Raw genomic sequence first — 22,861 nt, 5'->3', positions numbered from 1 at the left:
AGAGAGAGAGAGGGGAAGAGTGAGAGAGGGGATGACACACAGGGGGTGAGAGAGAGAGAAGGGTGAGAGAGAGAAGGGGTGAGAGAGGGCACGTGTGAGAGAGTGGGGGACTGAGAGAGAGAGAGGGAGTGTGAGAGAGGGGGATTAAAGTGAGAGAGGGTGAGGGAGAGAGGGGATGAGAGAGAGAAGGGTGAGAACGAGAGTGCGAGAGGGGTGTGAGGGAGAGGGGTGAGAGAGATGGGTGGGAGAGAGAGGGGGGTGAGAGAGAGGGCTGAGAGAGAGAGCAGGGAGAGAGAGGGTGAGAGAGATAGGGGAGAGAGAGAGGTCGTGAGTGAGAGAGAGGTGTGTGAAAAAGAGAGAGGGGTGAGAGAGAGGGGGTGAGAGAGATAGAGAGGGGTTTAAGAGAGAGGAGTGAGAGAGTGGGATGTGAGAGAGGGGAAGGGAGAGAGAGGGTAAGAGAGAATAGTGTAAGAGAGAGGGGTTAGAGTATGAGAGGGCTGAGAGAGGGGTGAGAGAGAGGGAGGAGTGTAAGAGAGAGAGGGGTTAAGAGAGGGATGAGAGAGAGCGGGATGAGAGAGAGCGGAGTGAAAGAGAGAAGTGAGAGAGAGAGAGGCGGGAGAGAGAGAGAGAGACGGGGTGAGACCGAGGGGTCGAGAGAGAGGCAGTGTGTGAGAGAGGGCGGCGAAAGAGAGAGGGTGAGAGAGAGGGTTGAGAGAGACAGAGAGCTGTAAGAGAGAGAGGCTAAGAGAGAGGGGTGCGAGAGAGGGGCGTGAGAGAGAGAGAGGGGGGTGACAGAGAGAGAAGGGCTGACAGAGAGGGTGAGAGAGAGGGGTGAGACTGTGAGAGGGTGAGAGAGAGAGAGAAGGAGTGGGAGATAGAGAGGGAGCGAGAGAGAGAGTCGGGTGAGGGAGAGAGAGGGCTGAGAGAGGGGTTAACGAGAGAGAGAGAGGTGAGAGAGAGAGGGTGTGTGAGAGAGAGACGATGAGAGAAAGGGGAGTGAGAGAGAGGAGGTGAGACAGAAATGGGGTGAGAGAGGGCGAGAGAGCGGGGGAGAGAGACAGGGATGAGAGATCGAGGGGGATGAGTGAGAGAGCCTGTTGAGAGAGAGGCGGTGAGAGAGAGAGAGAGGGAGAGAGAGTGACGGGGAGAGAGTCAGAGGGTGAGAGACGGGGGAGAGATAGAGGGGCGAGAGAGAAAGGATGGAGAGAGTGATAGGAGAGAGAAAGTGGCGAGAGAGAGAGGGGGAAGAGAAAGGTGGCAAGAGAGACAGGGGGCGAGATTGAGGGAGTGTGTGAGAGACGGGGTGAAAGAAAGAGAGGGTGAGGTAGAGGGGTGAGTGAGAGGGATGAGCGAGAGCATGGGGTGAGAGAGAGAGATGGGTGAGAGAGAGAGAGGGGCGAGAGATAACGGGGTGAGGGAAAGACGGCGAGAGAGACAGGGGGCGGCAGAGAGGCAGTGTGTGAGAGACGGGGTGAAAGTGAGAGAGGATGTGGGTGAGCATGAGGTGAGAGAGAGAGGGGCGAGAGATAGAGGGGGCAAGAGAAAGGCAGCGAGAGAGACAGGGGGCGAGGTTGAGTGAGTGTGTGAGAGACGGGATGAAAGAAAGAGAGGGTGAGGAAGACGGGTGAGAGTGGGTTGAGCGAGAGCATGGAGTGAGAGAGAGAGAGGGGTGAGAGAGAAGAGTGAGAGAGAGAGGGGTGGAGATTGAAGGAGTATGTGAGAGAGGGGCGTAAAAGAGAGAGAGGGTGAGAAAGAGGTGAGAGAGAGAGGGGTGAAAGAGAGGGGTGAGAGAGAGAGGGGTGTGCGAGGGATGTGTGTGAGAGAGAGAGGGGTGTGAGAGAGAGGGGTGTGAGAGAGAGGGGAGAGAGAGGGGAGAGAGAGTGAGAGAAGGTGTTTTGAGAGAGGGGTGAGAGAGAGAGGGGGGTGAGAGAGAGAGGGGGATGAGACAAGGGGTTTTGAGAGAGGGGTGAGCGAGAGAGTGGGGTGAGAGAGAGTGGGGGATGAGAGAGGGGTGAGAGAGAGGGATGCGGGTGGGAGTGAGATGGTGAGTGGGAGGGGTGAGACATAGAGAGGTGAGAGAGAGGGGATGAGTGAGAGAGCGTGAAGAGAGAGAGGCGGTGAGGGAGACGGGCGAGACTGAGGGAGTGTGTGAGAGACGGGTTGAATGACAGAGAGGGGTGAGCGAGAGCATGGGGTGCGAGAGAGAGGGGTGAGAGAGAGAGGGGTGAGAGAGAGAGAGAGAGGGGTGTGAGACGGAGAGGGTTGAAAGAGAGAGGTGAGAGAGAGAGTGAGAGAAAGGAGTTTAGAGAGAGGGGTGAGAGAGAGGGGGTTGAGAGAGGGTGGAGGATGAGAGAGGGGTGAGAGAGATAGAAAGGCGTTTAAGAGACAGGGGAGAGAGAGTGGGATGAGAAAGCAGGGTAGAGAGAGAGGGGTGAGACAGAGAGAGGGGTGATAGAGAGAGGGGATGAATGAGAGAGGATGTTGCGAGAGAGATGGCGAGAGAGTCAGGAGGTGAGATTGAGGGAGTGTGTGAGAGACGGGGTGAAAGAAAGAGAGGGTGAGGGAGAGGGGTGAGAGAGAGAGAGAGAAGGGGATGAGAGAGAGATGGGGGTGTGAGCGGTTAAGAGAGAGCGGGTAAGAGGATGAGAGTGGGAGTGTGGGTGAGAGAGAGATGGGGGTGTGAGCGGTTGAGAGAGAGCGGGTGAGAGGGTGAGAGAGAGAATGTGGGTGAGAGAGAGTGGGTGAGAGAGAGCGTGGGTAAGCGTGGGAGAGAGGGTGAGGTGGTGAGAGAGAGAGGTTGAGAGAAAGAGAGAGGGGGTGTGAGATAGAGGGGTGAGAGATAGTAGGGTTTGAGAGAGAGTGAAAGAGAGGGATGAGAGAGATAGTGAGTTGAGATAGAGAGAACGGGTGAGAGATAGAGGTGTGAGGGAGAGAGGGGGTTAGAGAGAGAGTGTGTTTGAGAGATGGTGTTGAGAGAGGGGGTAAGAGAGAGAGAGAGGGGGGTGAGAGAGAGAGGGGGGTGAGAGAGAGAGACGAGGTGAGACAGGGGGTGAGAGAGAGTGGGTGAGAGAGAGAGGAGGTGAGACAGACTGGAGGTGAGAGAGAGAGGTGTGAGAGAGAGGGGGGATGAGTGAGAGACGGTGTTGAGAAAGAGGCGGTGAGAGAGAGGGGAGAGGGAGTAATGGGGTGAGAGAGTGAGGGGGTGAGAAACGGGGAGAGATGGTGGAGAGAGAGAGAGGGGGAGAGAGAGGATGGAGAGAGTGAGGGGGAGAGAGAGAGGGGGAGAGAGATAGAGGGGGTGAGAGAAAGGCGGCGAGAGAGACGGGGGCGACAGAGAGGGAGTGTGTGAGAGACGGGGTGAAAGGGAAAGGATGAGGGAGTGGGATGAGAGAGAGGGGTGAGCGAGAGCATGGGGTGCGAGAGAGAGGGATGAGAGAGAGGAGTGAGGGGGGCGAGAGAGAGGGAGTGTGTGAGGGGGTGAAAGAGAGAGAGGGTGAGAGAAAGGGGTGAGTGAGAGGGTGAGAGAGAGACGGGTGTGAGAGAGAGAGTTGTGAGTGAGGGTGTGTGTGAGAGAGAGATAGTTGAGAGAGAGGGTGAGAGAGAGAGGAGTGATAGAGAGGGGTGAGAGGAGGTCCGTGAGTGAGAGAGAGGAGTGTGAAAGAGAGGGGGATGAGAGAGCGGTGAGGGAAATAGAGAGGGAAATAAGAGTGAGCAGCGAGAGAGTGGGATGAGTGAGAGGGGAAGGGAGAGAGAGCGGTGTAAGAGAGAGAGGGGTGAGAGTACGAGAGTGTTGAGACAGGGGTGAGAGAGAGAGGGAGCAGTGTAAGAGAGAGAGGGGGTATGAGAGGGATGAGAGAGAGGGGTAGAGAGCGGAGGGGAGAGAGAGGTGAGAGAGAGAGGGTGAGAGACAGAGCTGAGAGAGAGGGGGGAGAAAGAGATGGGTTGCGAGAGAAGGGCAGAGAGACGCAGTGTGTGAGAGAGGGCGGTGAGAGAGAGACGGTGAGAGAGGGGTGTGAGAGAGAAGATGGAGGAGTGTAAGAGAGAGAGGGTAAGAGAGGGATGAGAGAGAGGAGTAGAGAGCAGAGGGGAGAGAGAGGTAAGAGAGAGAGAGTTGAGAGAGGGGGGAGAGAGAGAGACGGGGTGTGAGAGAGGGGCCGAGAGAGAGGAAGTGTGTGAGAGAGGGCGTTGAAAGAGGGAGAGGGTGAGAGAGGTGGTATGAGAGAGAGAGAGGGGGTGAGAGTGGAGGGGGTGAGAGAGAGAATGGTGAGAGTAACAAGGGTGAGAGGAGAGAGAGAGGGTTAGAGAAAGGGTTGAGAGGGAGATAGGGGTGATAGAGTGGGGGGTGACAGAGAGAGAGAGAGGATGAGAGAGAGTGTGAGGGGGTGAGAGAGACAGAGAAGAAGTGAGAGATAGAGAGAGAGAGTGAGAGAGAGTCGGGTGAGGGAGAGAGAGGGCTGAGAGAGGGGTGAGAAACAGAGGGGTGAAAGAGAGAGAGAGGGGTGAGTGAGAGAGGGTTTTGAGGGAGAGGCGGTGAGAGAGAGAGGGTGGTGAGTGAGAGGAGGAGGAGGACAGACAGGGGGTGAGAGTGAGAGGGACTGAGAGACAGGGGGAGAGATAGAGGGGGAGAGAGAAGGGGGAGAGAGTGGGGGGAGAGAGAGAAGGAAGAGGGGAGGGCGAGAGAGAGACGGCGAGAGAGACAGGTGGCGAGAGAGAGGGAGTGTGTGAGAGAAGGGGAGAAAGAGTGAGAGGATGAGGGAGAGGGTGTTAGAGGGGGTGAGCAAGAGCATGGCGTGAGAGACAGAGGGGTGAGAGAGAGGGGTGAGAGAGAGAGTGGTGAGTGAGAGAGGCGGAGAGAGAGTGACGGGGTGAGAGAGCGAGGGGGTGAGAGAGAGGGGTTGAGAGACAGGGAGAGAGATAGAGGGGGGAGAGAGTGATGGGGAGGGAGAGGTGGGAGAGAGTGAGGGGGAGAGAGAGGGGCAAGAGAGAGGGGCGAGAGAGGCAGCGAGAGAAACAGGGGGCGAGAGAGAGAGAGTGTGTGAGGGATGGGATGAAAGAGAGAGGGCGACGAAGGTTGTGAGAGGTGGTGTGAGAAAGAGGGGGTGAGAGAGAGGGTGAGAGATAGGGGTGAAGGCAATATGGGGATGTGTGAGAAAGAGGGTGTTGAGAGAGAGGCCGTGTGAGAGAGAGAGGGGGCTGAGAGAGGGGTGAGAAAGAAAGGGGTGAAAGAGAGAGAGGGGTGAGAGAGACGGGGTGAGAGAGAGAGAGGGTGAGAGGGAGAGATAGGGGGATGAGAGAGAGGGTTGATAGAGAGAGAGGGTGAATAAGATAGTGAAGTGAGATAGAGAGAACCGGTGAGAGAGAGAGAGGTGTGAGAGCGAGGGGGAGAGAGAGAGGGGGTGAGGGAGAGAGGGTGTTGCGACACAGGCGGTGAGAAAGAGGGGTATGAGAGAGTGAGGAGGTGAGACAGACGGGGTTAGAGATAGAGAGGGGTGAGAGAGAGAGGATGTGAGACAGACAGGTGGTGAGAGAGACGGGGTGCGAGAGAGGGGGATGAGTGACAGATGGTGTTGAGAGCGAGGCAGTGTGAGCGAGAGGGGGAGAGACATTGACGGGGTGAGATAGTAAGGGGATGAGAGAGAGAGTGGTGAGAGAGAGGGGTGAGAGAGAAGGGTGAGAGAGAGAGGGTGAGAGAGAGAGGGAAGAGAGAGAGAGGGAAGAGAGAGAGAGGTAAGCGAGAGAGAGGGGGTGAGAGCGAGAGAGAGTGGGGTGAGAGAGAGGGGTGAGAGAGAGGGATGAGAGAGCGGACTGAGAGAGAGGGTAAGAGAGAGCGAGCTGAGAGAGGGAGGGTAAGAGATAGAGGGGTGAGAGAGAGAGAGGTATGAGAGAGAGGGGCGTGAGTGAGAGAGAGGGGTGCGAGAGAGAGGTTTGAGAGAGTGTGGTGCATGATACAGGTGTGAGAGAGATAGAGGGGGGTGGAGGAGAGAGGGGTGAGAGACTGGGATGAGAGAGAGGAGTACAGAGAGAGGGGTGTGAGAGACAGAGAGGGGTGAGAGAGAAGTGTGAGAGAGAGATGGTTGAGAGAGGGGGCGGGAGTGAGGGGGGGTCAGAGACAGAAGGGTGAGAGAGAGAAGGTGATGAGAGAGGGGTGAGAGAGAGGGGTGAGAGAGATAGAGAGGGTGTAAGAGAAAAGGGTGAGTGAGTGGGATGAGAGAGAGGGGTAGAGAGAGATGGTGGGAGAGAGACATGGGTGAGAGCGAGAGAGAGAGAGGTGGTGAGATAGAGAGAGGGGAGAGAGAGTGGCGGGGTGAGAGAGCGAGGTTGTGAGAGAGAGGGGTTGAGAGACAGGGAGAGAGATGGAGGGGGAGAGAGTGAGGGGGAGAGAGAGCTGGGAGAGAGTGAGGCGAGAGAGAGGGGCGAGAGACAGGGGGTGAGAGATAGAGAGGGGTGGGGGAGAGAGGAGGTGAGACAGACAGGTTGTGAGAGAGAGGGGGTGAGAGAGAGGGGTGAGACAGAGAGAGGGGAGAAAGAGGGGGATGTATGAGAGAGGGTGTTGAGAGCGAGGCGGTGAGACGAGAGGGGGAGAGACAGTCACAGCGTGAGGTAGTGAGGGGATGAGAAAGAGAGACTGAGACACAGGGGGAGAGATAGAGGGGGAGAGAGGGGAGGAGAGAGAGAGAGGGATGAGGGGAGGGCGAGAGAGAGACGGCAAGAGAGACAGGGGGCGAGAGAGTGGGAGTGCGTGAGAGACAGGGTGAAAGCGTGAGAGGATGAGGGAGAGGGGTGTTAGAGAGGGTGAGCGAGAGCATGGGGTGAGAGACAGAGGGGTGAGAGAGAGAGTGGTGAGGGAGAGAGGGGGAGAGAGAGAGACGGGGTGAGAGAGTCAGGGGGTGAGAGACAGGGGAAGAGATAGGGGGGAGAGAGAGAGGGGAGAGAGAGGGGAGAGAGAGAGGGAGAGAGTGTGTGAGGGGGAAGATAGACGGGTGAGAGAGAGAGGGGCCGAGAGAGAAAGGGGGTGATAGAGATGGGGGCGAGAGAGAGGGAGTGTGACAGACGGGGTGAAAGAGAGAGAGGGTGAGAGAGGGGTAAGAGAGAGAGGGTGTGAGAGAGGGGTGAGAGAGTGAGGGGGTAAGAGAAAGAAAAGGATTGAGAGACAGAGAGGCAGTGAGAGTGAGGGTCGGGTGAGGGAGAGAGAGGGCTGAGAGAGGGGTGAGAAAGAAAGGGGTGAAAGAGAGAGGGGTGAGAGAGACGGGGTGAGAGAGAGAGAGGGTGAGAGGTAGAGATAGGGGGATGAGAGAGAGGGTTGATAGAGAGAAAGGGGTGAGTAAGATAGTGAAGTGAGATAGAGAGAACGGGTGAGAGAGAGAGAGGTGTGAGAGAGAGGGGAGAGAGAGAGGGGGTGTGTGAGAGAGGGTGTTGCGAGACAGGCGGTGTGAGAGAGGGGTATGAGAGAGTGAGGAGGTGAGACAGACGGGGGTGAGAGATAGAGAGGGGTGAGAGAGAGAGAGGATGTGAGACAGACAGGTGGTGAGAGAGAGGGGGTGCGAGAGAGGGGGAATGAGTGACAGAGGTTGTTGAGAGCGAGGCGGTGAGAGCGAGAGGGGGAGAGACATTGACGGGGTGAGATAGTGAGGGAATGAGAGAGAGAGTGGTGAGAGAGAGGGGTGAGAGAGAAGGGTGAGAGAGAAGGGTGAGAGAGAGAGAGGGTGAGAGAGAGAGGTAAGACAGAGAGAAGTAAGTGAGAGAGAGGGGTGAGAGCGAGAGAGAGTGGGGTGAGAGAGAGGGGTGAGAGAGAGGGATGAGAGAGCGGACTGAGAGAGAGGGTAAGAGAGAGCGAGCTGAGAGAGAGAGGGTAAGAGAGAGTGGGGTGAGAGAGAGAAGTAGGAGAGAGTGTGGTGCATGATACAGGGGTGAGAGAGATAGAGGGGTGTGGAGGAGAGAGGGGTGAGAGACTGGGATGAGAGAGAGGGGTACGGAGAGAGGGGTGTGAGAGACAGAGAGGGGTGAGAGAGAAGTGTGTGAAAGATAGGGTTGAGAGAGGGGGCGGGAGTGAGAGAGAGGGGGTGAGAGACAGGAGGGTGAGAGAGAGAAGGTGATGAGAGAGGGGTGAGAGAGATAGAGAGGGTATAAGAGAAAAGGGTGAGAGAGTGGGATGAGAGAGAGGGGTAGAGAGAGATGGTGGGAGAGAGACATGGGTGAGAGCGAGAGAGAGAGAGGTGGTGAGATAGAGAGAGTGGAGAGAGAGTGACGGGGTGAAAGAGCGAGGGTGTGAGAGAGAGGGGTTGAGAGACAGGGAGAGAGATGGAGGGGGGAGAGAGTGAGGGGGAGAGAGAGCTGGGAGAGAGTGAGGCGAGAGAGAGAGGGGCGAGAGAGAGAGGGGGGTGAGAGAGATTCAGCGAGAGAAACTGGGGTCGAGAGAGAGAGAGGGGTGAGAGAGATTCAGCGAGAGAAACTGGGATCGAGAGAGAGAGTGTGTGAGGGATGGGATGAAAGAGAGAGAGGGCGAGGAAAGTTGTGAGAGAGGGGGGTTGAGAAAGAGGGGGTGAGAGAGAGGGTGAGAGTGGGGTGAAAGAGAGAGGGGTGAAGGAGAGATGGGGATGTGTGAGAAAGAGGGTGCTGAGAGAGAGGTGGTGAGACAGACAGGTTGTGAGAGAGAGGGGTGAGAGAGAGGGGTGATACAGAGAGAGGGGTGAAAGAGGGGGATGAATGAGAGAGGATGTTGAGAGCGAGGCGGTGAGAGAGAGGGGGGAGAGACAGTGATGGGGTGAGATAGTGAGGGGGTGAGAGCAAGAGACTGAATGACGGTGGAGAGATAGACGGGAAGAGAGAGGGGGGAGAGTGTGGGGTGAGAGAGAGAGGGACGAGGGGAGGGCCAGAGAGAGACGGAGAGAGAGACAGGGGGCGAGAGAGAGGGAGTGTGTGAGAGACAGTGTGAAAGCGAGAGAGGGTGAGGCAGAGGGGTGAGAGAGAGGGGCGAGCGAGAGGGCGAGAGAGAGACGGAGAGAGAGACAGTAGTCGAGAGAGAGGGAGTGTGTGAGAAACGGGGTGAAAGAGTGAGAGGATGAGGGAGAGGGGTGTTAGAGGGGGTGAGCAAGAGCATGGGGTGTGAGAGAGAGGGGTGACAGAGAGAGTTTGAGAGAGAGAGTGGTGAGGGGAGAGAGGGGGAGAGAGAGTGACGGGGTGAGAGAGTCAGGGGGTGACAGACAGGGGGAGAGGTAGAGGGGGAGAGAGAGAGGGTGGAGAGTGTGTGGGGGAGAGAGACGGGCGAGAGAGAGAGAAGGGCCGAGAGAGAAAGGGGACGACAGAGACGAGGCCAAGAGAGAGAGGGAGTGTGTGAGGGACGGGGTGAAAGAGAGAGAGGGTGAGAGAGGGGTGTGAGAGAGAGGGGTGAGAGAGAGCATGGAGTGAGAGAGAGGGGTGAGAGAGAGGGGGCGAGAGTGAGGGAGTGTGTGAGAGAGGGGGGTGAAAGAGAGAGAGGGTTGAGAGAGAGAGGGTTGAGAGAGAGGGGTGAGAGAGAGAAGGGTGAGAGACAGAGAGGGAGTGAGAGAGAGAGTCGGGTGAGCCAGAGAGTGGGCTGAGAGAGAGGTGAGAAAGAAAGGGGTGAAAGAGAGAGAGGGTTTAGAGAGAGTGGTGAGAGACAGAAGGGTGAGAGCGAGAGAGAGAGAGGGCGAGAGAGAGGGAGAGAGCTGAGAGAGAGAGGGTGTGAGAGAGGGGTGAGAGAGTGAGGGGGTAAGAGAGAGAAAAGGAGTGAGAGACAGAGAGGGAGTGAGAGTGAGGTTCGGATGAGGGAGAGAGAGGGCTGAGAGAGGGGTTAGTAAGAAAGGGGTGAAAGAGAGGGATGTGTGAGAGAGACGGGGTGAGAGAGAGAGAGGGTGAGAGGGAGAGATGGGGGATGAAAGGGAGGGTTGAGAGAGAGAGGGGTGAATAAGATAGTGAAGTGAGATATGAGAACGGGTGAGAGAGAGAAGTGTGAGAGAGAGAGGGGTGAGAGAGAGAGGGGTTGAGTGAGGGAGGTTGTTGCGAGACAGGCGGTGAGAGAGAGGGGTATGAGAGAGTGAGGAGGTGAGAAAGACGGGGTTGAGAGAGAGGGAGTGAGAGATAGAGAGGAGTGAGTGAGAGAGGATTTGAGACAGACAGGTGGTGAGAGAGAGCGGGGGAGAGAGAGGGGAATGAGTGAGAGAGGGTGTTGAGAGCGAGGCGGTGAGAGAGAGAGGGGGAGAGACAGTGACGTGGTGAGATAGTGAGACGGTGAGAGAGAGAGGGGCTGAGAGAGAGAGGGTGTGAGAGGGGGAGAGAGAGTGAGGGGGTGAGAGAGGGGGTGAGAGAGAGAGGGGTGAGAAAGAGAAGGGTGAGAGAGAGAGAGGGTGAGAGAGGGGGGTGAGAGAGAGAGTTAAGAGAGAGGGGTGAGAGCGAGAGAGAGAGGGGGGGATGAGAGAGAGGGGGGAGAGAGAGATGGGTGAGAGAGGGATGAGAGAGATAGAGAGGGTATTACAGAAAAGGGTGAGGGAGTGGGATGAGAGAGACGGGTAGAGAGAGATGGTGGGAGCGAGAGATGGGTGATAGCGAGAGAGAGAGAGGTGCTGAGATAGAGAAAGGGGGAGAGAGAGTGACGGGGTGAGAGAGCGAGGGTGTGAGAGAGAGTGGTTGAGAGACAGGGACAGAGATAGAGGGGGAGAGAGTGAGGGTGAGAGAAAGGGGGAGAGAGTGAGCGGGAGAGAGAGTGGCGAGAGAGAGAGGGGTGAGAGAGAGGCAGCGAGAGAGACCGGGGGAGAGAGAGAGTGTGGGAGGGATGGGATGAAAGAGAGAGAGAGCGAGTGAGGCTGTGAGAGAGGTGGTGTGAGAAAGAGGCGGTGAGAGAAAGGGTGGGAGAGTGGGGTGATAGAGAGACAGGGGTGATGGAGAGATGGGGATGTGTGAGAAAGAGGGTGGTGAGAGAGAGGCAGTGTGAGAGAGAGGGAGAGACGGGGTGAGAGACTGAGGGGGCTGAGAGAGGGGGAGAGAGGCGAGAGAGAGAGGGTGCAAGAGAGAGGTGCCGAGAGAGACAGGGGCGAGAGAGTGTGTGTGTGTGAGAGACGGGGTGAACGAGAGAGAGGGTGAGGGAGAGGGTGAGAGAGAGGGGTGAGCGAGCGCATGGGGTGAGAGAGAGTGAGGGGTGAGAGAGAGAGGGAGGCGATAGAGCTGTGAGAGAGAGAGAAGTGTGAGAGAGAGGGGATGAGCGAGAGAGGGTGTTGAGAGAGAGGTGGTGAGAGGGGGGATTGGAAGAGAGAGGAGGTGAGACAGGCCGGGGATGAGACAGAGGGGTGAGAGAGAGGGTGAGAGAGAGAGAGGTCAGAGAGAGAGGGTAAGAGAGCACGGGGTGAGAGAGAGTGGGGTGAGAGAGAGAGGGATGAGAGCGAGAGAGAGAGAGCTGTGTGAGAGAGAGAGGGGGTTGAGTGCGGGGTGAGATAGATAGAGAGGACTGAGAGAGTGGTGAGAGAGAGGGAGGAGTGAAAGAAAGAGAGTGGTTAAGAGAGGGATGAGTTAAAGGAGAGAGAGAGCCGGAGGGAGGGGTGAGAGAGAGGAGAGAGAGAGGGCTGAGAGAGAGGGGGGAGAGAGAGAGACAGGGTGAGGGGGGGGGGGGAGAGAGGGAGCGTGTGAGAAAGCGGGGTGAAAGAGAAAGAGGGTGAGAGAGAGGGGTGTGTGAGAGAGAGAGAGGTGAGAGAGAGGGGTGAGAGATAGATGGGTGAGAGCGAGAGAAAGAGGGTGAGAGAGAGAGGTGTGAGAGGGACGGTTGAGAGAGGGAGGGGGTGTGAGAGAGAGAGTTGGTGAGAGAAAGGGGTGAGAAGGAGATGGGTGAGAGAGAAGGCGCGTGTGTGTGAGAGAGAGAGCGGTGAGAGAGAGAGAGAGGGGAGTTGATACAGACAGTGGGTGAGAGCGAGGGGTGAGAGAGGGAGGGAGTGGAGGGGGGTTGAGTGATGGAGGGTGTTGAGAGAGGCGGTGAGAGAGAGAGGGGTTGGGAGAGAGGAGGTGAGACAGACACGGGGTGAGAGAGAGGGGGTGAGAGAGAGGGTGAGAGAGTGGCGAGAGAGAGAGGTGTGATAGCGAGGTGAGAGGGAGATGGGTGAGAGAGAAGGGGCGTGAGAGAGAGAGGGGTGAGAGTGAGTGATGGCAGAGAGAGAGGGTTAGAGAGAGTGGGGTGAGAGAGAGGTGGTTGACAGAGAGAGGGGTGAGAGCTCGAGAGAGAGATGTGAGTGAGAGAGGGGTTTGAGAGAGGGGTGAGAGATAGGTGTGTAAGAGAGTATTGAGAGAGTTGGTTGAGAGAGAGGGGTAGAGAGAGAGTGGGAGAGAGAGAGTGGTGTAAGAGAGAGAGGGGTGAGATTATAATAGGGCTGAGAGAGTGGTGAGAGAGAGGGAGGAGTGTAAGAAAGAGAGTGGTTAAGAGAGATGAGTGAGAGGGAGAGAGAGTGGGGGAGAGAGAGAGAGGGCTGTGAGAGAGGGGGGTGTGAGAGAGAGGGAGCGTGTGAGGGGGTGAAAGAGAGAGGGGGTGAGAGAGAGAAGAGGTGAGACAGATAGGAGGTGAGAGAGAGGGGGTGAAAGAGAGCGGGGATTGGAAGAGAGAGGAGGTGAGACAGACACGGGGTGAGAGCGGAGTGAGAGAGAGGGTGAGAGAGAGAGGTCAGAGAGAGAAGATAAGAGAGAGAGGGGTGAGACAGAGGGGTGAGGGAAAGTGGGTGAGAGATAGAGAATGGTGGGAGAGAGAGCAGGTGAGACAGACAGGTTGTGAGAGAGAGGGGGTGAGAGAGAGGGGTGAGACAGAGAGAGGGGAGAAAGAGGGGGATGAGTGAGAGAGGATGTTGAGAGCGAGGCGGTGAGAGAGAGAGGGGGAGAGACAGTGACGGGGTGAGATAGTGAGGGGGTGAGAGCGAGAGACTGATAGACGGGGGAGAGATAGACGGGGAGAGAGAGGGGGAGAGTGTGGGGGGAGAGAGAGAGGGACGAGGGGAGGGCCAGAGAGAGAGACGGAGAGAGAGACAGGGGGCGAGAGAGAGGGAGTGTGTGAGAGACAGTGTGAAAGAGAGAGAGGGTGAGGGATGAGAGAGAGGGGTGAGCGAGAGGGCGAGAGAGACAGCGAGAGAGAAGGGGTCGAGAGAGAGGGAGTGTGTGAGAAACGGGGTGAAAAAGTGAGAGGATGAGGGAGAGGAGTGTTAGAGGAGGTGAGCAAGAGCATGGGGTGAGAGAGAGAGAGGGGTGACAGAGAGAGGGTGAGAGAGAGAGAGAGTGGTGAGGGGAGAGAGGGGGAGAGAGAGTGACGGGGTGAGAGAGTCAGGGGGTGAGAGACAGGGGCTGAGATAGAGGGGGAGAGAGAGAGGGTGGAGAGTGTGAATGGGAGAGAGACGGGTGAGAGAGAGAGAGGGGCCGAGAGAGAAAGGGGACGACAGAGACGAGGCCAAGAGAGAGGGAGTGTGTGAGAGACGAGGTGAAAGAGAGAGAGGGTGAGAGAGGGGTGTGAGAGAGAGGGGTGAGAGAGAGCATGGGGTGAGGGAGAGAGGCGTGAGAGAGAGAGGAGGCGAGAGTGAGGGAGTGTGTGAGAGAGGGGCGTGAAAGAGAGAGAGGGTGAGAGAGAGAGGGTTGAGAGCGAGGGGTGAGAGACAGAGAAGGGTGAGAGACAGAGAGGGAGTGAGAGAGAGAGTCCGGTGAGCCAGAGAGAGGGCTGAGAGAGGGGTGAGAAAGAAAGGGGTGAAAGAGAGAGAGGGTTGAGAGAGAGGGGTGAGAGACAGAAGGGTGAGAGCGAGAGAGAGAGAGGGTGAGAGAGAGGGAGAGGGGTGAGAGAGTGAGGGGGTAAAAGAGAGAAAAGGAGTGAGAGACAGAGAGGAAGTGAGAGTGAGGGTCGGGTGAGGGAGAGAGAGGGCTGAGAGAGGGGTTAGTAAGAAAGGGGTGAAAGAGAGGGATGCGTGAGAGAGACGGGGTGAGAGAGAGAGAGGGTGAGAGGGAGAGATGGGGATGAGAGGGAGGGTTGAGAGAGAGAGGGGTGAGAAAGATAGTGAAGTGAGATAGAGAGAACGGGTGAGAGAGAGAAGTATGAGAGAGAGAAGGGTGAGAGAGAGAGGGGTTGAGTGAGAGAGGTTGTTGCGAGACAGGCGGTGAGAGATGGGGTATGAGAGAGTGAGGAGGTGAAAAAGCCGGGGGTGAGAGAGAGGGGGTGAGAGATAGAGAGGGGGAGAGAGCGAGGATGTGAGACAGACAGGTGGCGAGAGAGAGCGGTGAGAGAGAGGGGGATGAGTGAGAGAGGGTGTTGAGAGCGAGGCAGTGAGAGAGAGAGGGGATGAGAGACAGTGACGTGGTGAGATAGTGAGGGGGTGAGAGAGAGAGGGGCTGAGAGAGAGAGGGTGTGAGAGGGGGAGAGAGAGTGAGGGGGTGAGAGAGGGGGTGAGAGAGAGAGGGGTGAGAGAGAGAAGGGTGAGAGAGAGGGTGAGAGAGGGGGGTGAGAGAGAGAGAGTTCAGAGAGAGGGGTGAGAGCGAGAGAGAGAGAGGGGGATGAGAGGGAGGGGTGAGAGAGAGAGATGGGTGAGAGAGGGATGAGAGAGATAGAGAGGGTATAAGAGAAAAGGGTGAGAGAGTGGAATGAGAGAGGGGGTAGAGAGAGATGGTGGGAGCGAGAGAGAGAGAGGTGGTGAGATGGACGGAGGGGGAGAGAGCGTGACGGGGTGAGAGAGCGAAGTTTTGAGAGAGAGCGGTTGAGAGACAGGGACAGAGATAGAGGGGGAGAGAGCAAGGCGGGAGAGAAAGGGGGAGAGAGTGAGGGGGAGAGAGAGTCGAGCGAGAGAGAGGGGCGAGAGAGAGGCAGCGAGAGAGACAGGGGGCGAGAGCGAGTGTGTGAGGGATGGGAAGAAAGAGAGAGAGGGCGAGTGAGGCTGTGAGAGAGGTGGTGTGAGAAAGAGGGGATGAGAGAGAGGGTGAGAGAGTGAGGTGATAGAGAGAGGGTGATGGAGAGATGGGGATGTGTGAGAAAGAGGGTGGTGAGTGAGAGGCGGTGTGAGAGAAAGAGAGTGACGGGGTGAGAGACTGAGGGGACTGAGAGAGGGGGAGAGAGGCGAGAGAGAGAGGTTGCGAGAGAGAGGTGCCGAGAGAGAGACTGGGGCGAGAGAGAGTGTGTGTGTGTGAGACGGGGTCAACGAGAGAGAGAGTGAGGGAGAGGGTGAGAGAGAGGGGTGAGCGAGCGCATGGGGTGAGAGAGAGTGAGGGTATGAGAGAGAGGGGGGCGATAGAGGTGTGTGATAGAGAGAGATGTGAGAGGGAGGGGATGAGCGAGAGAGGGTGTTGAGAGAGAGGCGGTGAGAGAGAGAGGGTGAGAGAGAGGGGGTGAGAGGGGGGATTGGAAGAGAGAGGAGGTGAGGTGAATATAAAGGAGGATAGTAAAAGCTTTTTTAGGTATGTCCAAGGCAAAAAAATGGTTAGGATAAAAATTGGGCCCTTGAAGACAGAAGCAGGGGAATATATTACTGGGAACGAAGAAATGGCAGAGGAATTAAATGGGTACTTCAGATCTGTGTTCACTGGGGAAGACACAAGCAATCTCCCTGAGGTAACAGTGGCTGAAGGACCTGAACTTAAGGGAATTTCTATTTGCCAGGATTTGGTGTTGGAGAGACTGTTAGGTCTGAAGGTTGATAAGTCTCCGGGACCTGATGGCCTGCATCCCAGGGTACTGAAGGAGGTGGCTCGGGAAATCGTGGATGCGCTGGTGATTATTTTCCAGAGTTCAATAGAATCGGGGTTGGTTCCTGAGGATTGGAGGGCGGCTAATGTTGTGCCACTTTTTAAGAAGGGTGGGCGGGAGAAAGCAGGAAATTATAGACCAGTTAGTCTGACCTCAGTGGTGGGAAAGATGCTGGAGTCTATTATAAAGGATGAAATTACGGCACATCTGGATAATAGTAACAGGATAGGACAGAGTCAGCATGGATTTATGAAGGGGAAATCATGCTTGACTAATCTTCTTGAATTTTTTGAGGATGTAACTCGGAAGATGGACGAGGGAGATCCAGTGGATGTAGTGTACCTGGACTTTCAGAAAGCTTTTGATAAAGTCCCACACAAGAGGTTAGTGAGTAAAATTAGGGCGCACGGGATTGGGGGCAAAGTACTAGATTGGATAGAGAATTGGTTGGCTAACAGGAAACAAAGGGTAGTGATTAACGGCTCCATTTCGAAATGGCAGGCAGTGACCAGTGGGGTACCGCAGGGATCCGTGCTGGGACCGCAGCTTTTTACAATATATGTAAATGATATAGAAGATGGTATCAGCAATAACATTAGCAAATTTGCTGATGACACAAAGCTAGGTGGTAGGGTGAAATGTGATGAGGATGTTAGGGGATTACAGGGTGACCTGGACAAGTTAGGTGAGTGGGCAGATGCATGGCAGATGCAGTTTAATGTGGATAAATGTCTGGTTATCCACTTTGGTGGCAAGAACAGGAAGGCAGATTACTACCTCAATGGTATCAAATTAGGTAAAGGGGCTGTTCAGAGAGATCTGGGTGTTCTTGTCCACCAGTCAATGAAGGCAAGCATGCAGGTACAGCAGGTCGTGAAGAAGGCTAATAGCATGCTGGCCTTCATAACAAGAGGGATTGAGTATAGAAGCAAAGAGGTGCTTCTGCAGCTGTACAGGGCCCTGGTGAGACCACACCTGGAGTACTGTGTACAGTTCTGGTCTCCAAATTTGAGGAAAGACATTCTGGCTATTGAGGGAGTGCAGCGTAGGTTCACGAGGTCAATTCCTGGAATGGCAGGATTGCCTTACACGGAAAGACTGAAGCGACTGGGCTTGTATACCCTTGAGTTTAGAAGACTGAGAGGGGATCTGATTGAAACGTATAGGCTTATGAAAGGACTGGACACTCTGGCAGGAGGGAACATATTTCCGTTGATGGGGGAGTGCCGAACCAGAGGACACAACTTAAAAATACTGGGTAGACCATTTAGGACAGAGATGAGGAGAAACTACTTCACACAGAGAGTGGTGGCTGTGTGGAATGCTCTGCCCCAGAGGGCAGTGGAGGCCCAGTCTCTGGATTCTTTTAAGAAAGAATTGGATAGAGCTCTTAAAGATAGTGGAGTCAAGGGGTATGGAGATAAGGCTGGAACAGGATACTAATTAGGAATGATCAGCCATGATCATATTGTATGGCGGTGCAGGCTCGAAGGGCAGAATGGCCTACTCCTGCATCTATTGTCTATTGTCTATTGTCTATTGAGACAGACTGGGGGTGAGAGAGAGGGGTGAGAGAGAGGGTGAGAGAGAGAGAGGTCAGAGAGAGAGGGTAAGAGAGCACGGGGTGAGAGAGAGAGGGTTGAGAGAGAGATGGGTGAGAGCGAGAGAGAGAGAGCTGTGAGAGAGAGAGAGAGGGGTTGAGTGAGGGGTGAGATAGTTGGAGAGGACTGAGAGAGTGGTGAGAGAGAGGGAGGAGTGAAAGAAAGAGAGTGGTTAAGAGAGGGATGAGTGAGAGGAGAGAGAGAGCCGGAGGGAGGGGTGAGAGTGAGGAGAGAGAGAGAGAGAGAGAGAGGGCTGAGAGAGAGTGGGGGGAGAGAGAGAGACAGGGTGGGGGGGGGGCGAGGGAGAGGGAGCGTGTGAGAAGGGGGGTGAACGAGAAAGAGGGTGAGAGAGAGGGGTGTGAAAGAGAGAGGTGAGAGAGAGGGGTGAGAGGTAGATGGGTGCGAGCGAGAGAAAGAGGGTGAGAGAGGGAGAGAGGGGTGAGAGAGACCGTTGAAAGAGGGAGGGGGTGTGAGAGAGAGAGGGTGAGAGAGAGGGGTAAGAGGGAGATGGGTGAGAGAGAAGGCACGTGTGTGAGAGAGAGAGGGGTGTGAGAGAGAGAGAGGAGTTGGGACAGACAGTGGGTGAGAGAGTGGGGTGAGAGAGGGAGGGAGTGAGGGGGGGTTGAGTGAGAGAGGGTTTTGAGAGTGGCGGTGAGAGAGAGAGGGGTTGGGAGAGAGGAGGTGAGACAGACACGGGGTGAGAGAGGGTGTGAGAGAGAGGGTGAGAGAGTGGCAAGAGAGAGAGGTAAGAGAGAGAGAGGTGAGAGAGCGCGGTGAGAGATGGGGCGTGAGAGAGAGAGGGGTGAGAGAGATGGGGCGTGAGAGAGAGAGAGGGGTGAGAGAGATGGGGCGTGAGAGAGAGAGGGGTGAGAGAGATGGGGCGTGAGAGAGAGAGGGGTGAGAGTGAGAGATGGCAGAGAGAGAGGGTAAGAGAGAGTGGGGTGAGAGAGGGGGGGTGAGAGAGAGAGGGGTGATAGCTAGAGAGAGAGAGATGTGAGTGAGAGAGGGGGTTGAGAGACCGGTGAGAGATAGGTGTGTAAGAGAGAGGGTTGAGAGAGTTGGTTGAGATAGAGGGGTAGAGAGAGAGTGGGAGAGAGAGAGTCGTGAGAGAGGTGTGAGAGAGAGGGGCATGAGACAGAGAGAGAGGGGTGAGAGAGAGTGTGGGCGAGAGAGTGTGTGGGCGAGAGAGAGAGATTGGGCGAGAGAGGGAGAGGGCAAGAGACGGAGTGAGTAAGGAAGAGATGGGGTGAGAGAGAGAGGGGTGTGACAGGGAGAGGTTCTGAGAGTGGGGGTGAGAGAGAAGGGTGAGAGAGAGAGACGCTGTGAGAGACTAAGAGCGTGAGAGAGAGTGAGTGAGAGACAGTGGGTGAGAGAGAGAGGGCAGAGAGAGAGACGGTTGAGAGAAAGGGGGAGATAGAGGTGTGAGAGAGAGGGTTGGGAGAGAGAGAGAGGAGGTGAGACAGATAGGGGGTGAGAGAGAGAGGTTAAGATAGAGGGGGTGGGAGAGAGAGGAGGTGAGAGACAGGGGCGAGATAGAGGGGGGGTCGAGAGAGGGGGCAAGAGACAGGGGTGAGTTAGAGGGTGTATGTCAGAGGAGGGTGAAAGAGAGAGAGGGCGAGAGAGGGGGAGATGGAGGTGTAAGAGAGAGAGTGTGAGAGAAAGGGGTGAGCGAGAGCATGGGGTGAGAGAGCGAGAGGGGTGAGAGAGAAGGGGTGAGAGAGAGAGGGGCTGAGAGAGAGAGAGGGTGTGAGAGAGGGGTGAGAAAGTGAGGGGGTGAGAGAGGGGGTGAGAGAGAGCGCGGTGAGAGAGAGGGGTGAGAGAGAGAAGGGTGAGAGAAAGAGAGGGGATGAGAGAGGGTGAGAAAAATAGAGAGGGGAGTAAGAGAGAGCAGTGAGAGAGTGGGATGAGAGCGGGGGAGAGCGAGCGGTGTAAGAGAGAGAGGGTGAGAATATGAGAGGGCTGAGAGAGGGGTGAGAGAGAGGGAGGAGTGTAAGAGAGAGAGGTTAAGAAAGGGATGAGAGAGAGGGGTAAAGAGCAGATGGGAGAGAGAGGTGAGAGACAGAGACCGCTGAGGGGGGGAAGGGGCGGGAGAAAGTGGGGAGTGGGAGAGGCTGGAGAGCTTGAGGGGGGAGAGAGAGGGGCGAGAGAGAGAGAGGAGGCGAGAGAGAAAGGGGGCAACAGAGACAGGGGATGAGAGAGAGAGATTATGTGAGAGACGGGGTGAAAGAGAGAGAGGGTGAGATAGGGGTGAGAGAGAGGGGTGAGCGAGAGCATGGGGTGAGAGCGAGGGGTCAGAGAGATAGGCGTGAGAGAGACGGGCCGAGAGAGAGAGAGGGTGAGAGAGTGAGAGGGGGTGTGAGCGAGGGGTGAAAGAGAGGGGTGAAAGAAAGGGGTGAGAGAGAAGGGTAAGAGAAAGAGGTGAGAGAGGGGGAGAGAGAGAGGGAGGGGGGAGGGGGAGAGAGGGGGAAGGGGAGAGTGGTGGGGGGAGTTTGGTGGGCGAGAGAGAGGGGTGAGAGAGAGGGGGAAGAGTGGGGGGAGAGAGAGGGAGGAGAGAGAGGGGGAGAGAGGGGGAGAGAGGGGGGAGTGCGAGAGGTGGAGTGAGAGAGGAGTAGAGAGCACAAGAGGGGCAGAGAGAGAGGGGAAGAGAGAGAGAGAGAGGCGGGGGGAGAGAGGGTGAGAGAGGGATGGGTTGAGATTGAGAGGGGGTGTGAGCGAGAGAGGGTGAGATTGTGAGGGGGTGAGAGAGAGGGCTGAGAGAGTTGGGTAGAGAGAGGGGTGAGAAATAGAGTGGGGCGAGAGAGGGGGCGAGTGAGAGAGAGAGGGGGCAAGAGAGAGAGGTGCAAGTGAGCGGGAGGGGATGGAAATGAGAGAGAGAGTCTGAGAGAGTGAAAGAGCACACGAGAAGGGGACGAGAGAAGAGAGAGCGAGGGAAAGAAAGATTGATAGAGAGGGGGCAGAGCGTGATAGGGAGAGATAGTGGGCAAGCCAGAGACAGAAGGATGAGGGAGAGAGGGATGCAAGGGAGAGAGAGAGAGATGGGTGAGAGAGAGGGTTTGGGTGGAGAGTGAGTAAGGGGGTGAGAGAGAAAGAGAGGGTGAGAAAGAGAGAATACGAGTGAGGGGGTGAGAGAGGGGGAGAGACAGAGAGAGAGAGATGTCTCAGGGAGGACCAGTACAGCAGAGGTGAAAGCAGGACGCACCCAAGATGATGTGAATGAAGCCTAGAATGTAACTGTTCCTTACCCAGCTCTGTGTCTATGTTCTGTCTTCCAGGTCTGAATACAGAAGGTCACGAACCCCTCCCTTTGCTGTTTACTGTGAGTGATCTTACCGGCTGCAGGATTTACTGAAGGCTCCAGACCTCCCTCTTCATCTCTCTCTGACCGACCAACTGTCTTTGATGTGGTTATGGACGAGGCAGGAGTTAGGAATTCGGCTGAGACAGGAACATCCTGAGTACCTACAGGAGACAGAGAAACAGACAGAATGGGAAATTAGACTGATGCAGTCAGGGTTACACATGAAGAATGGCACTGAATCCCACAGAGACCTGGAAAATCCCAGTTTCAATCCCTGGCCTGTGCTGCTGCGTCTCTCTGGAATGGGGAATTCTGTTGGCCCAGGATCTGGAGTAGCTGCAAGAGTGAGAGACACTGACAGAGGCAGCAATTAGACCCACACAGTGAGGGATACCACATGGAGAGAGACTGAGTGATATCACCAGAGTGCAGGAAGGTATCAGGATCACACAATGGTCATGATGAAAGGGTTGTGATTCATGGTGCACGGGGATCGGTACTCACTGACGGTTGAGCTATGAGTGGGACAGGTGATGGCCTCGTGCTATTCTCACCCGACTGTTCATCCAGATGTTAATGCCGGTGTCCAGTATAACCCATCTAACTGCTTAATATCCTTTTAGGAAGGAAATCTAAAATAGACAGCGGGTCTGGCCGACACATGATCCAGACCCAGAGCGATGGGGTTGACTCTAAACTGCTCTCTGTAATCATCCAGCAAGGCACTCAGCTCAAGGGCAGCTCGGGATGGGCATGCGATGCTGGCCAGCCAGAGACAGCAACATCCCATGAGTGAATTAAACACAACACTGCTGGGAGCAGTGTCCTGGCCAACCATGTCGGTAAGCTTATGGGCAGGACTTTAAACTGACAGAGAGGATGCAGGGCCAGTGTTCAGGTGAAAGGTGCTTTCCAAATCCAAAGAGAAATGGCAATGTAGCTGAAGACAAGCAGAAAGGAACAGGAAGAGATAGAGTTGAACTGAAACTGTACATCAGTGAATTGGACTGACAAGAAATTGTGGAAAGAGCTTGTTCTTTTTTTGGACTGGATAAAGTCTCTGCAATAAGGTGGATGGACTGTGGTACAGAGATAAATGAGATTTAGTGGTGACACGGTGAACAAAAGGTGGAACATGAATATTCTATTGTACACCTCCTTGATGGGTCTCAGGGAGTGCAGGATGGGTAACCCTGACAGTAATGGGGAAAAAAGGCAGTACAGAGAAAGCATTTGGCCTCAGATGATGAAGCTGAATCAGCCTGAATGCAGATTCTGGGTAACACGTGTCAAAAACACAAGCAGGAGAACAGTTTTTAGGCGACCTAACAGCATTTCAATGCTCAACCCTGTTACATATTCCTGTGTAATACAAAGGCACTGATAATTCTGGGAGACTTCAGTCTTTGTATAATCTGGGACAGTCACATCGGCAAAAGTGATGTTCTCCGAACTCCTCTTTGAATGTTTGTGTCAGTGTTTCTTTGAATAAGACGTTGTGCAAACGGCCAGGGATGTGACTATCTCAGATCGACCGTTGGGTGATGACGCTGAGGGAAGGAGTAATGTCCCACTGAGATATCCTCTGGGAAATTGTAGTGTAGTGGAATTCAGCGAGATGATGGATTGTTAAAGTGACCATAAAGCACACCCTGCAATCACAACCAAAGCCATTGACATGTGTTTGAGAGGAGAACTGAACAAGGTAAACAGGGGAAACAGTGAAGTGTATGGCTGGTAATGGACAGTACAAAACATTTACAGTCATAGAGATGGACAACACAGAAACAGGGCCTTCAGTCCAACTCATCCACGCCACCCACATATCCTAACATAATCTCGTCACATTTGCCAGCCCTTGGCCCAAATCCGTCTCAACTCTTCTTGTTCATATACCCATCCAGATGCCTTTTAAATGCAGTTATTGTACCAGTCTCCACCACTTCATCTGGCAGGTCATTCCATACACGCAATACCCTCCACATCAAAATGTTGTCCCTTAGGTTCCTTTTATATCTTTCCCCACTCTTCCAAACCTAGGCCCTCCAGTTCTGGACTACCCCACCCCAGGGAAAAGACCTTGTCAGTTAAACCTAACCATGTCTCTCATGGGTTTATAAACCTCCATATAGGTTACCCCTCGGCCTCAGACATTCCAGGGAAAACATCCCCAGCGCATTTAACCTCTCCCTTTCGCTCAAATCCTCCAATCCTCTCAGCATCTTTGCAAATCTTTTCTGAACCCTTTCAATTTACACAGCATCATTC

Source organism: Chiloscyllium punctatum, chromosome 7 (genome assembly GCF_047496795.1).
Source record: "Chiloscyllium punctatum isolate Juve2018m chromosome 7, sChiPun1.3, whole genome shotgun sequence".
In the NCBI taxonomy this organism is placed as follows: domain Eukaryota; kingdom Metazoa; phylum Chordata; class Chondrichthyes; order Orectolobiformes; family Hemiscylliidae; genus Chiloscyllium; species Chiloscyllium punctatum.
The sequence above is the reverse complement of the archived record's forward strand: the minus strand, read 5'-3'. Positions refer to the sequence as shown.